Raw genomic sequence first — 14,293 nt, 5'->3', positions numbered from 1 at the left:
ATGGCCCACATGGAGCCCAATGGGGCTGATTTTGTGTATGTTTGTGTGTGTGTGTGTGTGTGTGTGTGTGTATAAAGTGTGACTAAACTGGTGTGAGTGACATTGTGTGTGTGTATAGTTCAGTAAGAGTGTGTGTTAGTGAGAGTGTGAGACATTGTGTGTGTGTATACTGAATAGTGTGTGTTAGTGAGAGTGTGAGACATTGTGTGTGTGTATACTGAATAGTGTGTGTTAGTGAGAGTGTGAGACATTGTGTGTGTGTATACTGAATAGTGTGTGTTAGTGACAGTGTGAGACATTGTGTGTGTGTTTACTTAATAGTGTGTGTTAGTGAGAGTGTGAGACATTGTGTGTGTGTATAGTTCAGTAAGAGTGTGTGTTAGTGAGAGTGTGATACCTTGTGTGTGTGTGTAAAGTTCAGTAAGAGTTGTGTTAGTGAGAGTGTGAGACATTGTGTGTGTGTGTGTGTATAGTTCAGTAAGAGTGTGTATTAGTGAGAGTGTGAGACATTGTGTGTGTGTGTGTGTATACTGAATAGTATGTGTTAGTGAGAGTGTGAGACGTGTGTGTATACTGAAAAGTGTGTGCAAGTGAGTGTGTGACATTGTGTGTATACTTAATAAGTGTGTGTTAGTGAGAGTGTGACATTGTGTGTATACTTAATAAGTGTGTGTTAGTGAGTGTGTCAGTGACATTGTGTATATACTTAATAAATGTGTGTTAGTGAGAGTGTGTGACGTGTGTATACTTCAGTAAGAGTGTATGTTAGTGTGTGTAAGTGACATTGTGTGCGAGTGACTATGCAACAAATTATATTCATAATACATTTGATAGATTATAATGAAATAAATGTTTCTTACAGTGAACCTGTCAGACAGGTTCACTGTAACATTAATTTACGTAAACCCATTACTATAAATTAAATAAATAAAATCCCACCAAATGAATGAAAATATTATTATCACAGCTTTAAATTATATATTTCAGGTAAAATGTATATAACACAGACATCCCAACATGCAAAAATGCATTTCAGGGAGGTAGCTTCACAAGTTACTACGCCACCCCCGTGCACATGTGTGGTCACTCCGCCTCCCCCTGACACGCTTGCGCTTACTCTCCCCCCTCCACCAACACACACAGACACACAGATACGCGTACTGGCACATACACATTGACACACAGATACAGATTGAAACGCACACTGGCACATACATTCAGATACACACACTGAAACACACACAGATACACACACATATTGACATGCACAGAAGTCATACTTTATAGATTTGATTGTGTGTGTGACTTCCGGGATATTGTGTATGATCTGCGGGTGTCAGGAAACCACATTCAACATGCGAGAGTCTCCCTGAACTACCGGGAGACTTGGGATGTCTGGTATTTGGCAGGCGGGCATCCCTCCAATGGCCATTGGAGCAACTAAATGACCTCCATTTGTCTAAATATACATAGGGATTAAGGAGAAAGCGCAAGTAACATTTTCTTTTCTTTGGTTTTTACTATATATTGGGGCTGATGTGTGTTGTAGTCCTTGCTGCTTAAGCGCAGGACTTCTCTTTTTGTATTTGTATTTACTTTGTATCACACAGCCTGGTTACAATGCTGCTACCCATCCCATGTGTTCCCTATTAAGGGTTAATAAGTAAAGGGGTGTATATAAAAAATACCCCTTTCTGTCTCATTAGAGATATCTTTGCCAGAAGCTCAAGGAAGCAGGCTGAAGGGTCAGTGTTAGGACCCGCTTAGGGGGGGTCTGCCTTGACGTTGGCAGGCGGGCATCCCTCCAATGGCCATTGGAGCAACTAAATGACCTCCATTTGTCTAAATATACATAGGGATTAAGGAGAAAGCGCAAGTAACATTTTCTTTTCTTTGGTATTTGGCAATATGTGTGTATGGATTTATGTATTAGGCAGTGTGCGTGTATGGGTGTATGTATTAGGCAATATATGTATTGTGCAATATGTGTATGCAGATGGATGTATTAGGCAGTATGTGTGTATGAATGTAAGTATTATTCAGTGAGCATGTATTAGGAAGTGTGTGTTTATGGGTCTATGTATTAGGCAATATGTGTGTATAGATGTATGCATCAGCAGGGGTCAAGTCCTGGGGAATAAAGTGTGGGAACTCACTTGAGTTCCACCCCGACCCCACCACCAAAAAAACCCCAAACTTGTATGCATATATAAACGCGTACACACACACACACTCAGGTGCACACATACACTTACAGACACACACGTACACTCACAGACACACAAAGACACACACAAACACAGACACACACACAAAGACACACACAGACACACACAGACACACACAGACACACACACAAATTCACAGATAGACACACATACTCTCACAGACACACACACACTCACAGACACACACATACACTCACAGACACACACATACACACACAGACACACACACACACACACACTCCCAGACACATACACACACACTCCCAGACACATACACACATGCACATACATACACTCACAGACACACACACTCCCAGACACACACTCCCAGACACATACACTCCCAGACACATACACACACACTCACAGACACACACAGACACCAACACACACACTCACTCCCAGACACACAAATACACATACATACACTCAGACACACACACTCACTCACAGACACACACACATACACACACACACACACTCCCAGACACATACACGGACACACACTCCCAGACACATACACACACTCCCAGACACATACACACATACATACACTCACAGACACACACTCACAGACACACACACTCCCACACATACATACACTCACAGACATATACACTCCCAGACACACACACACTCCGAGACACATACACACACACACACACACACACTCCCAGACACATACACACACACACACATACATAGACTCACATACACACACAATCCCAGACACACTCTCACAGACACATGCACACACACACACACACACTCCCAGACACACAACACACACACATATACACAAGAATTATTTGTATATTTGTTTTTAAATTTAAAAATGTCCACCCAGCCTCCCTACCTGGAGAGCTGGCGTGTACCTGTCCTTGGGGTCCAGTGGGGCTTCAGTGCGGCCGGCTCTTGTCTTGCTGTCAGACGCGGCGAGGGAGCTGTGTTCTCTCTGCTCCCTCTCGCCGCGTGGGCTGTCTACTGATGCCGGGAGCCGGAAATGACGTCATATTCCGGCTCCCAGCATCAGCAAACGGTGCGCGGCGAGAGGGAGCAGAGAGAACACAGCTCCCTCGCCACGTCTGACAGCGAGACAAGAGCCGGCCAGGGGGGGTCCTTCAGGTGGCCATTAGTCCACCTCTTGGGCCCTTCATGACAGGGGGAACACAGGGGCATTTGGGGGCGGCATTATTTGCCGCCCCCTGAGTGCCTGCAGGACCACAAACGGGAACGGCGTTCCTGCTCTAAAAAAAGTGCAGGATCGCCGTTCCCGCGCGTTCCTGCAGGACTCGAGCCCTGTGCATCAGGCAATATGTGTGTATAAATGGATGGATGGATGTATTAGGCAGTGTGTGTGTATGGATGTGTATGTATCAGGCAATATGTGTGTATAAATGTATGGATGGATGTATTAGGCAGTGTGTGTGTGTGTATGGGTGTGTATGTATCAGGCACTATGTGTGTATAAATGTATGGATGGATGTATTAGGCAGTGTGTGTATGGGTGTGTATGTATCAGGCAATATGTGTGCAGGAGCAGAACAAGCAGAGAAGAGGCGGCGCAGAGCAAGTAGAGAGGAGCAGAGAGAAGCAGAGCAAGTCGAGAGGAGCAGAGCAAGTCGAGAGGAGCAGAGCAAGCAGAGAGGAGCAGAGCAATTAGAGAGGAGCAGAGCAGAGCAAGTCGAGAGTAGCGGAGCAAGCAGAGAGGAGTAAAAGCAGACCATGCAAATAGAAGCACAGCATGCAGAGATGAGGCAGAGCAGAGCAAGCAGAGAGGAGGCAGAGTAGAGAGCAGCACCGCAGAGCAAGCAGAGAGAAGCAGAGCAAGTCGAGAGTAGCGGAGCAGAGCAAGCAGAGAGGAGCAGAGCATGCAAATAGAAGCACAGCATGCAGAGAGGAGGCAAGGCAGAGCAAGCATAGAGGAGCAAGAGCAAAGGAGGCAGAACAGAGCAAGCAGAGAGGAGCAGGTATTCTAGGTTCTGAGAAAAGTGAATTAATTGCACTGATTACAGTGAGTGGTGTGAGTGTGACAAAGGTTACTTACTCCTGATTGCAGACAGTGAGTGGTATGACAGTGGCACTTACTCCTGATGCAGACAGTGAGTGATATGACAGTGACACTTACTCCTGATTGCAGACAGTGAGTGGTATGACAGTGGCACTCACTCCTGATTGCAGACAGTGAGTGGTATGACAGTGGCACTCTTTCCTGATTGCAGACAGTGAGTGGTATGACAGTGGCACTTACTCCTGATTGCAGACAGTGAGTGGTATGGCAGTGGCACTCACTCCTGATTGCAGACAGTGAGTGGTATGACAGTGACACTTACTCCTGATTGCAGACAGTGAGTGGTATGACAGTGGCACTCACTCCTGATTGCAGACAGTGAGTGGTATGACAGTGACACTTACTCCTGATTGCAGACAGTGAGTGGTATGACAGTGGCACTCACTCCTGATTGCAGACAGTGAGTGGTATGACAGTGGCACTCTTTCCTGATTGCAGACAGTGAGTGGTATGACAGTGGCACTTACTCCTGATTGCAGACAGTGAGTGGTATGGCAGTGGCACTCACTCCTGATTGCAGACAGTGAGTGATATGACAGTGACACTTACTCCTGATTGCAGACAGTGAATGGTATGACAGTGGCACTCACTCCTGATTGCAGACAGTGAATGGTATGACAGTGACACTTACTCCTGATTGCAGACAGTGAGTGGTATGACAGTGGCACTCACTCCTGATTGCAGACAGTGAGTGGTATGACAGTGGCACTCTTTCCTGATTGCAGACAGTGAGTGGTATGACAGTGGCACTTACTCCTGATTGCAGACAGTGAGTGGTATGGCAGTGGCACTCTTTCCTGATTGCAGACAGTGAGTGGTATGACAGTGACACTCACTGCTGATTGCAGACAGTGAGTGGTATGACAGTGGCACTTACTACTGATTGCAGACAGTGAGTGGTATGACAGTGGCACTTACTCCTGATTGCAGACAGTGAGTGGTATGACAGTGGCACTTACTCCTGAGATTGCAGACAGTGAGTGGTATTACAGTGGCACTTACTCCTGATTGCAGACAGTGAGTGGTATGACAGTGGCACTTACTCCTGATTGCAGACAGTGAGTGGTATGACAGTGGCACTCACTCCTGATTGCAGACAGTGAGTGGTATGACAGTGGCACTCTTTCCTGATTGCAGACAGTGAGTGGTATGACAGTGGCACTCACTCCTGATTGCAGACAGTGAGTGGTATGACAGTGGCACTCTTTCCTGATTGCAGACAGTGAGTGGTATGACAGTGGCACTTACTCCTGATTGCAGACAGTGAGTGGTATGGCAGTGGCACTCTTTCCTGATTGCAGACAGTGAGTGGTATGACAGTGGCACTTAATACTGATTGCAGACAGTGAGTGGTATGACAGTGGCACTTACTCCTGATTGCAGACAGTGAGTGGTATGACAGTGGCACTTACTCCTGAGATTGCAGACAGTGAGTGGTATTACAGTGGCACTTACTCCTGATTGCAGACAGTGAGTGGTATGACAGTGGCACTTACTCCTGAGATTGCAGACAGTAAGTGGTATGACAGTGGCACTTACTCCTGATTGCAGACAGTGAGTGGTATGACAGTGACACTCACTGCTGATTGCAGACAGTGAGTGGTATGACAGTGGCACTTACTAGTGATTGCAGACAGTGAGTGGTATGACAGTGGCACTTACTCCTGAGATTGCAGACAGTGAGTGGTATTACAGTGGCACTTACTCCTGATTGCAGACAGTGAGTGGTATGACAGTGGCACTTACTCCTGAGATTGCAGACAGTAAGTGGTATGACAGTGGCACTTACTCCTGATTGCAGACAGTGAGTGGTATGACAGCGGCACTTACTCCTGAGATTGCAGACAGTAAGTGGTATGACAGTGGCACTTACTCCTGAGATTGCAGACAGTGAGTGGTATTACAGTGGCACTTACTCCTGATTGCAGACAGTGAGTGGTATGACAGTGGCACTTACTCCTGAGATTGCAGACAGTAAGTGGTATGACAGTGGCACTTACTCCTGATTGCAGACAGTGAGTGGTATGACAGTGGCACTTACTCCTGAGATTGCAGACAGTGGTGTGACAGTGTCACCTTACTTACCAGAGATTGCAAACAGTTTGCAGTGCGGCCCCACATAAGGTGTGAAACCTTACCTACCTGAGAGTGCAATTTGCAGAGGGACTGAGTGAACGAAGCGGACACTCCAGACAGTGGCACTACTACTGTAAGTAACGTGAACTTTAATTGCAGCTTTTGATTAAATGATATGTATGTAACCAGGATTCCATATTGTGAGCATGAGAAAGAAACAAGTCATTTTAGTTTGTGTTGGTATAATATTCACCAACTATAGGTCAGGGCACAAACTTTAGTGCCAGCCATTTTTAGTTGTTCATGGAAGTAGAGCTAAATCTGCTCTTCTTACAGGAAAAATTCATTTGAGTTAGCCTCTCAAAATATAACTTTGTCTCACTTTAAAATGCTTAAACTGTAGCGTAGAGAATACACTGTTAAAGCGGCACTGTCATGCCGAACTTACCTTTCCTCAATCTCTTCCTCTTCTCCGCCTCTCTCAGGATCTGTTATTCTTTTCTTCCATTCTTCTTTAGTTTTCTTTAAAATTATAAGACAAAGTAGGGACTCTTTGCCTTATGGAGGATTCCTCCGCTTGACCAGCTCTGACCAGCGGAGGAGCAAAGTGTGCTTCATTTCCGCTGGTCAGAGCAATTTTCCCATGATCCCTAGCATTCCTCCAAGTTCCCACAATACTTCCTGTCAGTATTGCCGAAAGTCCTGTCACTTAGACAGAACGCCGGCAAAACTGCCGAATTGCATCCTAACAGAATGAGAAGAGTTTCTCCATTGGTGTTAGGATGCAATTCGGTACTTTGTTCGTATCGGAATTTCATTCTAATGAATGAAACTCCAATCCTATTCATTGCTGTGGCTGCATCTTGCAGCCGCTTAGTAGATAACTCCCTAATTCCCACGGTATCAGGGAGCTATCTACTAAAAGGCTGAAAGACCTGAATTGGTCTTGAAGCCAAATGTACTAATACTAAGTAAAGATTACTTAGTATTAGTAAATAATATGCCCCTACTCGCTATACCGCGAGTAGGGGCATGTCTAGTAAGCAGTGAGCAGCCTGTGGCTGCTCACTGTAAAAAAAAACAAAAAAACACCTAATAACCCCCCCCCCCCCCCTGCGCGGGGGTTAAAGATGGGGGGGACCTACTGTCCTCCCCCCTGGCCCCCACCCCTGCGCTGTGGGTGGGGGCCCTAATAAAATAATAAGGGCGGGGACCTTCTGTCCCCCCCCTGGCCCCCACCCCTGCGCTGTGGGTGGGGGCCCTAATAAAATAATAAGGGGGGGGGACCTACTGTCCTCCCCCCCTGGCCCCCACCCCTGCGCGGTGGGTGGGGGCCCTAATAAAATAATAAGGGGGGGGGAACCTACTGTCCTCCCTCCCTGGCCCCCACCCCTGCGCTGTGGGTGGGGGCCCTAATAAAATAATAAGGGGGGGGGACCTACTGTCCTCCCCCCATGGCCCCCACCCCTGCGCGGTGGGTGGGGGCCCTCATAAAATAATAAGGGGGGGGGACCTACTGTCCTCCCCCCTGGCCCCCACCCCTGCGCTGTGGGTGGGGGCCCTAATAAAATAATAAGGGGGGGACCTACTGTCCTCCCCCCCCTGGCCCCCACCCCTGAGCGGTGGGTGGGGGCCCTAAATGACCCCCCCCCCATCAAGGTGACTAGGGGTCCCAAGCCCCTAGTCACCCCCCCCCACCCAAAACATTCTATCCCCTACCTACCCCCCTCACCCTAAAAATAGTGAGGGGGGAATAAAATAACTAACCTGTAAAAAAAAAAATTTAAACTTACCATTTGACGTCTTCTTTTTTCTAAATTCTTCTTTCTTCAGCCCCCAAAAAAGCCAAATAAAAATCCATCATACCCGTCGCACTTTAAAAAAAAACAAAAAAAAACCGAGCGCAAAAAAAAAATTAATCCATGTTCACCCATGGAGGGCACGCCGCGTACTGAGCTCCGCAGGGCGGGTCAAGGCTTATATAGCCTTGCCCCGCCCTGCAATTAGGCTTAGAACACACTGATTGGTTGGTTTAAGCCAATCAGAGTGCTCTGTGTCATTTTACACAGCGTGGGAAAATTCAAAAGAACTTTCCCACGCTGTGTAAAATGACAGATCACTGTGATTGGATGGTTTTCAAGCCATCCAATCACAGTGCTCTGTGTCATTTTACAAGCGTGGGAAAATTCCAAAGAACTTTCCCACGCTTGTAAAATGACACAGAGCACTGTGATAGGATGGATTTCAAGCCATCCAATCACAGTGCTCTGTGTCATTTTACAAGCGTGGGAAAATTCCAAAGAACTTTCCCAAGCTTGTAAAATTACACAGAGCACTGTGATTGGATGGCTTGAAAACCATCCTATCACAGTGCTCTGTGTCATTTTACAAGCGTGGGAAAGTTCTTTGGAATTTTCCCACGCTTGTAAAATGACACAGAGCACTCTGATTGGCTTAAACCAACCAATCAGTGTGTTCTAAGCCTAATTGCAGGGCGGGGCAAGGCTATATAAGCCTTGACCCGCCCTGCGGAGCTCAGTACGCGGCGTGCCCTCCATGGGTGAACATGGATTAATTTTTTTTTTTGCGCTCGTTTTTTTTTTTTTTTTTTTTTAAAGTGCGACGGGTATGATGGATTTTTATTTGGCCTTTTTGGGGGCTGGAGAAAGAAGAATTTAGAAAAAAGAAGACGTCAAATGGTAAGTTTAATTATTTTTTTTACAGGTTAGTTATTTTATTCCCCCTCACTATTTTTAGGGTGAGGGGGGTAGGTAGGGGTTAGAATGTTTTGGGTGGGGGGGGTGACTAGGGGCTTGGGACCCCTAGTCACCTTGATGGGGGGGGGGGGTTCATTTAGGGCCCCCACCCACCGCTCAGGGGTGGGGGCCAGGGGGGAGGACAGTAGGTCCCCCCCCTTATTGTTTTATTAGGGCCCCCACCCACCACGCAGGGGTGGGGGCCAGGGGGGAGGACAGTAGGTCCCCCCCCCCTATCTTTATTTAGGGCCCCCACCCACCGCTCAGGGGTGGGGGCCAGGGGGGAGGACAGTAGGTCCCCCCCCTTATTATTTTATAAGGGCCCCCACCCACCGCGCAGGGATGGGGGCCAGGGGGGGAGGACAGTAGGTCCCCCCCCCTTATTATTTTATTAGGGCCCCCACCCACAGCGCAGGGGTGGGGGCCAGGGGGGGAGGACAGTAGGTCCCCCCCCTTATTATTTTATTAGGGCCCCCACCCACAGCGCAGGGGTGGGGGCCAGGGGGGGAGGACAGTAGGCCCCCCCCTTATTATTTTATTAGGGCCCCCACCCACAGCGCAGGGGTGGGGGCCAGGGGGGAGGACAGTAGGTCCCCCCCCCTTATTATTTTATTAGGGCCCCCACCCACCGCGCAGGGGTGGGGGCCAGGGGGGGGAGGACAGTAGGTCCCCCCCCCTTATTATTTTATTAGGGCCCCCACCCACCGCGCAGGGGTGGGGGCCGGGGGGAGGACAGTAGGTCCCCCCCCGCTTATTGTTTTATTAGGGCCCCCACCCACAGCGCAGGGGTGGGGGCCAGGGGGGAGGACAGTAGGTCCCCCCCCCCTTATTACCATTTATGTTTTTACAGTGAGCAGCTCACTGTTTAGTGGACATGCCCCTACTCGCGGTATAGCGAGTAGGGGCATTGGGGAGATTTTAATCTCCCTTGTGCTATTATGGGGGTCATATTGACCCCCATTGAGTGAGGGGGGGACCTGGGGGGCTTATGAAGTGGTGGGGAGCACAGCTCCCCACCGCTTCTGTCTTTACATATTACAAGGAGGGAGCTGCACGTCGGTAGCTCCCTCCTTGTAATAAACTGATCGAACAAACGAACACTGATACTCAGTGTTAGTTTGTTCGTCTGATTTTTTCTATTCATTCATTCGTCTGTCTGATGAATGAATGAATAGATGAAATTCCCGTTCGCATGTCCAGATGTTTCACTGGGCATGTGCGGGAATCTCACAGTCTGTGTAGTGTGGGTAGATGACGTGTCCCACAGGGGCTTCACCTACCCACACAAAGATGGCGGCGCCCTGAATAAAGATCGGGGCAGAAGATACAGATTTAAAAATAGGTAATCTGGGGGGCCTAGGGGCATTTGGGGGTGACTAGGGGGTCAATTGGATGTAGTGGAGGCGGGAGGGGGGTTAAAAAAAAAAACGGGATTCGGCATGACAGTGCCGCTTTAAGTGACCATTTTCTATGTATGTGAAATATTTATATAGAAGTGTTAATTTAAATTCCCTTCAAATTGCATGTTGTAAATTATTTTAAAAATAAATATTAAAAAAAACAAAACTAGTTTTGTAACAATTCTGGCATCATGAGATATTGTTACAATTGCATATCTAAAGCAGACTTTAGCATATTTAACAAGGTGCCGGAAATCTGAATTTTGTTAACTTTTAAATGTTCTCCACGTGTGTGTGTGTGTGTGTGTATACACACACACACACACACGTTTTGTAATTGCCCCCCTACTTCTGTCCCTGGCCCCCCATGTGCCCCCCCTAAATATGAATGCTGGAGACGCCACTGCCCAAAATAGAAAGGCAGATGAAGTGAGTTTGTTAAATGTATTAACTGGATATTGGTGGTATAAAAAGAGGTAACAAATATTCCAAAATGACAATTTATATGTATGTATATATTTCTACATGTAATATAGTGTTTGGATATGTGAGAATAGTATGCAATTGTACTGAAGAGCAAATATGGATTTAAGGTAAGAGATGGGTTGATGTCACATTTTGATTAAATAAGGTGTTTATTAGTAATAGGATTTATAGCTTGGGGGGGGGGGGTATTTTGGGTGTTTAGGATTATTTGGCTCATGCTTAGAGTGGGGTTACATTTAGTATTTGGGTATAGGAGGTGTTTAGGATTATTGAATGGTCTTACATTTAGTATTGGAGTACTTGGAATATTTCGTTTTTAAATGGACTTAAATATATAGAAGTAATGGGAATTGTTTCTTTTGGGTTTATTATTTGAGTGCTTAGATTTGAGATAAATGAAAGGGTTTGTTTAGTTTTTAGGAGGAATTAAATTCAGGGCAAGAGAAATGGGGTAGTTAGGGTACAGGCACAGGTAGTTTAAAGGGTTATGTGCAAAGTACTCACCCCCCTCTGACTGACAGTAGAATTGCAGTAGCTGTCAAACAGTGTGCATCACTGAATGCTGTCCCTGCTCCCCCTCCAAGGCATTTCCTTTGTGAGAGGTTATTAGTGGGAAGCACTTCCTCACACACACTGAAGGAACTGGGGCAGCCCTGACTTTAACATCCTCTAGAATGGTTCCTACAGCTCTCATCAAGCACAACAGACTGACTGGACTTCAGAGGACACTGACCAAAGCTCCTGGTACTTATCTCCCCTATCAGTCCACCAAAGCTCCAAAAATGAACTTTATAAGGGCTGTAAATAGGCACCCCCACATAGGACAGGTGCCTACCCAGCTTAATGGGAAATGGGAGTTTGAGTGCAGGACTTATCTTTGTATATTATGTATCACACAGCCATGTTACAATGATGCCGTCCACCCCATGTGTACCCTATTGTTAATAAGTATGTAGGGGTTTAGAAAAATACCCATTTCTGTCTCATTAGAGATTTTCTTTTTTTACCTGAAGCTGAAGGAATCAAGGTGAATTGTTAGTGTAGGGCCCACCTAAGAGGTTTGCCTTGACGTGGCAGGTGGGCTTACACCTGATGGCTATTGGAGTGTTACTAAAAACCTCCAGTTATTTAAATAGGCACAGGGATTTGGGATAATGCTCAAGTAACAATTTTCTTTGTTGAGGGGGGGGGGGAGATAAAACAAAAAAATGGGGGTGCCTGTTTGGTACCAATAGCAGTAGCCCATATGTTCTCCTAGAGCAGACATAGGCAACCTTCGGCACTCCAGATGTTTTGGACTACACATCCTATGATGCTTTGCCAGCATTATGGGGGATGTAGTCCACAACATCTGGAGTGCCGAAGGTTGCCCATCCCTGTCCGAGAGTAACTAATGGAACCAAATAGATTGTTTACATAAAATATGTTAAGAGAAAATGTATCTCTAATGACGGTTGTGATGCAGCTAGCTTAGTACATCCTCAGTGGACTAACCTCTTTCTCTGCTCTATTTTCCAGAGAAAGGCTCAGATCGCAGGTCAGTAGTGGACTTTTACGGCTGTACCCTACTGTGAGCTCACCAACTCGAAGCAGGTGAGGAAAATTGGCTGATTAAATACCAGCTGCATCCAATTAAACTCTGGTGAATGGGTTTGTTTATATACATTAACACTGATTCAATTGCATGCGCTGAATTAGACAAACAATAACTTTATTTTCCGCATACAAATTATCAGAAGCCAAAAAAAACACAAAAAAAACCAATCATGTTCAAAATGTGAAAGTAAATCACATCTGACTTAAATGCACAGGCTTGGAACAATTAATTATTGATTACTTTTGTAGATGTGACCTATGTTTTTTTTAAATGACATCCATAGGGAATTTCACAAAAGGACTGTATAGGTCCAAATATAAAACTGAAATAATAGTGAAACTAAATTTAATTACAAACTGTTCTCAGAAAATTTATGGGCCAATAGTGACTGTTACAAAATTGTACCCCAGTGAAACAACCTCTCTAATGCCTCGTTTCCACTGAGCGGAACGGTTCGGCTTGGTACGGTTTGGAAGGGTTAGAATGGTCCAGCCTATTCAGGTGAGCGTTTCCACTGCAAGTCGGACCGCCAGGGGCCATGCGAGGTTTAGACCAAATCCCTAGCGTGTCATTTGTCGTGAGCATTGACGTTTTTATGTCCGCCAATCAATGGATTGTATAGTGTGATGCTAGTAGCTCCGCCCTAACCGTACCATTTCCTTTGGACCTTCATCTGAAGGGGGCCCAGGAATGATGCGGTTTGGTTGTATGGGCCACTTTCATAATGGAAACACTCAAAATAGCGTATCGTACCGATCCGACCCGAACCGTTCCGCTCAGTGGAAACGAGGCATAACTTCCCATCTAACCGTTCCTAAATGAATCATCAGGACTAGAATGTGATCCAACATGCAGAGTATATATCAAGACCTACATAAAGTTGATAAGGAGAAGTAGAAAAGGTTAGCCGAATGGATTACAGATCCTTTGGTTAGTCGTGCTTATAATGCGAACAGGACTTCGACAAGTAACATACAAAAGTAAAGTCAAGAAATAGCTGAGGTCTATGGATTTGTAAGTACACAATAACATTAAAGGGACCCTACAGTCACCAGAACAACTATAGCTTAATGTAATGGTTCTGGTGCCTATAGCATGTCCCTGCAGGCTTTTTAATGTAAACATTCAGAAAAAAGGAAGTGTTTACATTACTGCCTAGGAACACCTCCAGACGGCCACTAGAGGTGCTTCCTGGGTCAGTGCTGCATATTGTATAGATCCAAATATAGTGGGGGAGGGAGAATCACTTAAACAGTGGGTTTACCTCTATAGTACATGCTTGTATATAGTGTCATGAATAACATAGAACAAGCTAGGCTATTAACCAATAATAGCAATAAAAAATTAAAGTACCCCCTACAAAAACCACAGGTCACGAGCCATTTCGTGAATTCATTGCTACATGAAGGAAATCACTTCATTGCTCAAGGTGTAATCTGAAAGGAACTGGTTTAGTCATTCAAATTACCTCCAGCAGAATATGAATGCTGCATACTACAGAGCTACTTCTTTTAATCTGCTGACCATCAACATGAAGTTATATGTTCTAAACATGCTTAAGAGCGCTGTTTTCACGTATGCCGTAAAACATTGTAGATACATCATCCCTAATATCTAAAAAAAAAAAGTGATGGGAGTTCTAAAAAAAGAACTGTGTATCTTTAAGAAACCTGAACGTC

The sequence above is a fragment of the Pelobates fuscus genome, chromosome 13, assembly GCF_036172605.1.
Source record: "Pelobates fuscus isolate aPelFus1 chromosome 13, aPelFus1.pri, whole genome shotgun sequence".
Classification (NCBI taxonomy): Eukaryota; Metazoa; Chordata; class Amphibia; order Anura; family Pelobatidae; genus Pelobates; species Pelobates fuscus.
Note: the sequence above shows the minus strand (reverse complement) of the source record.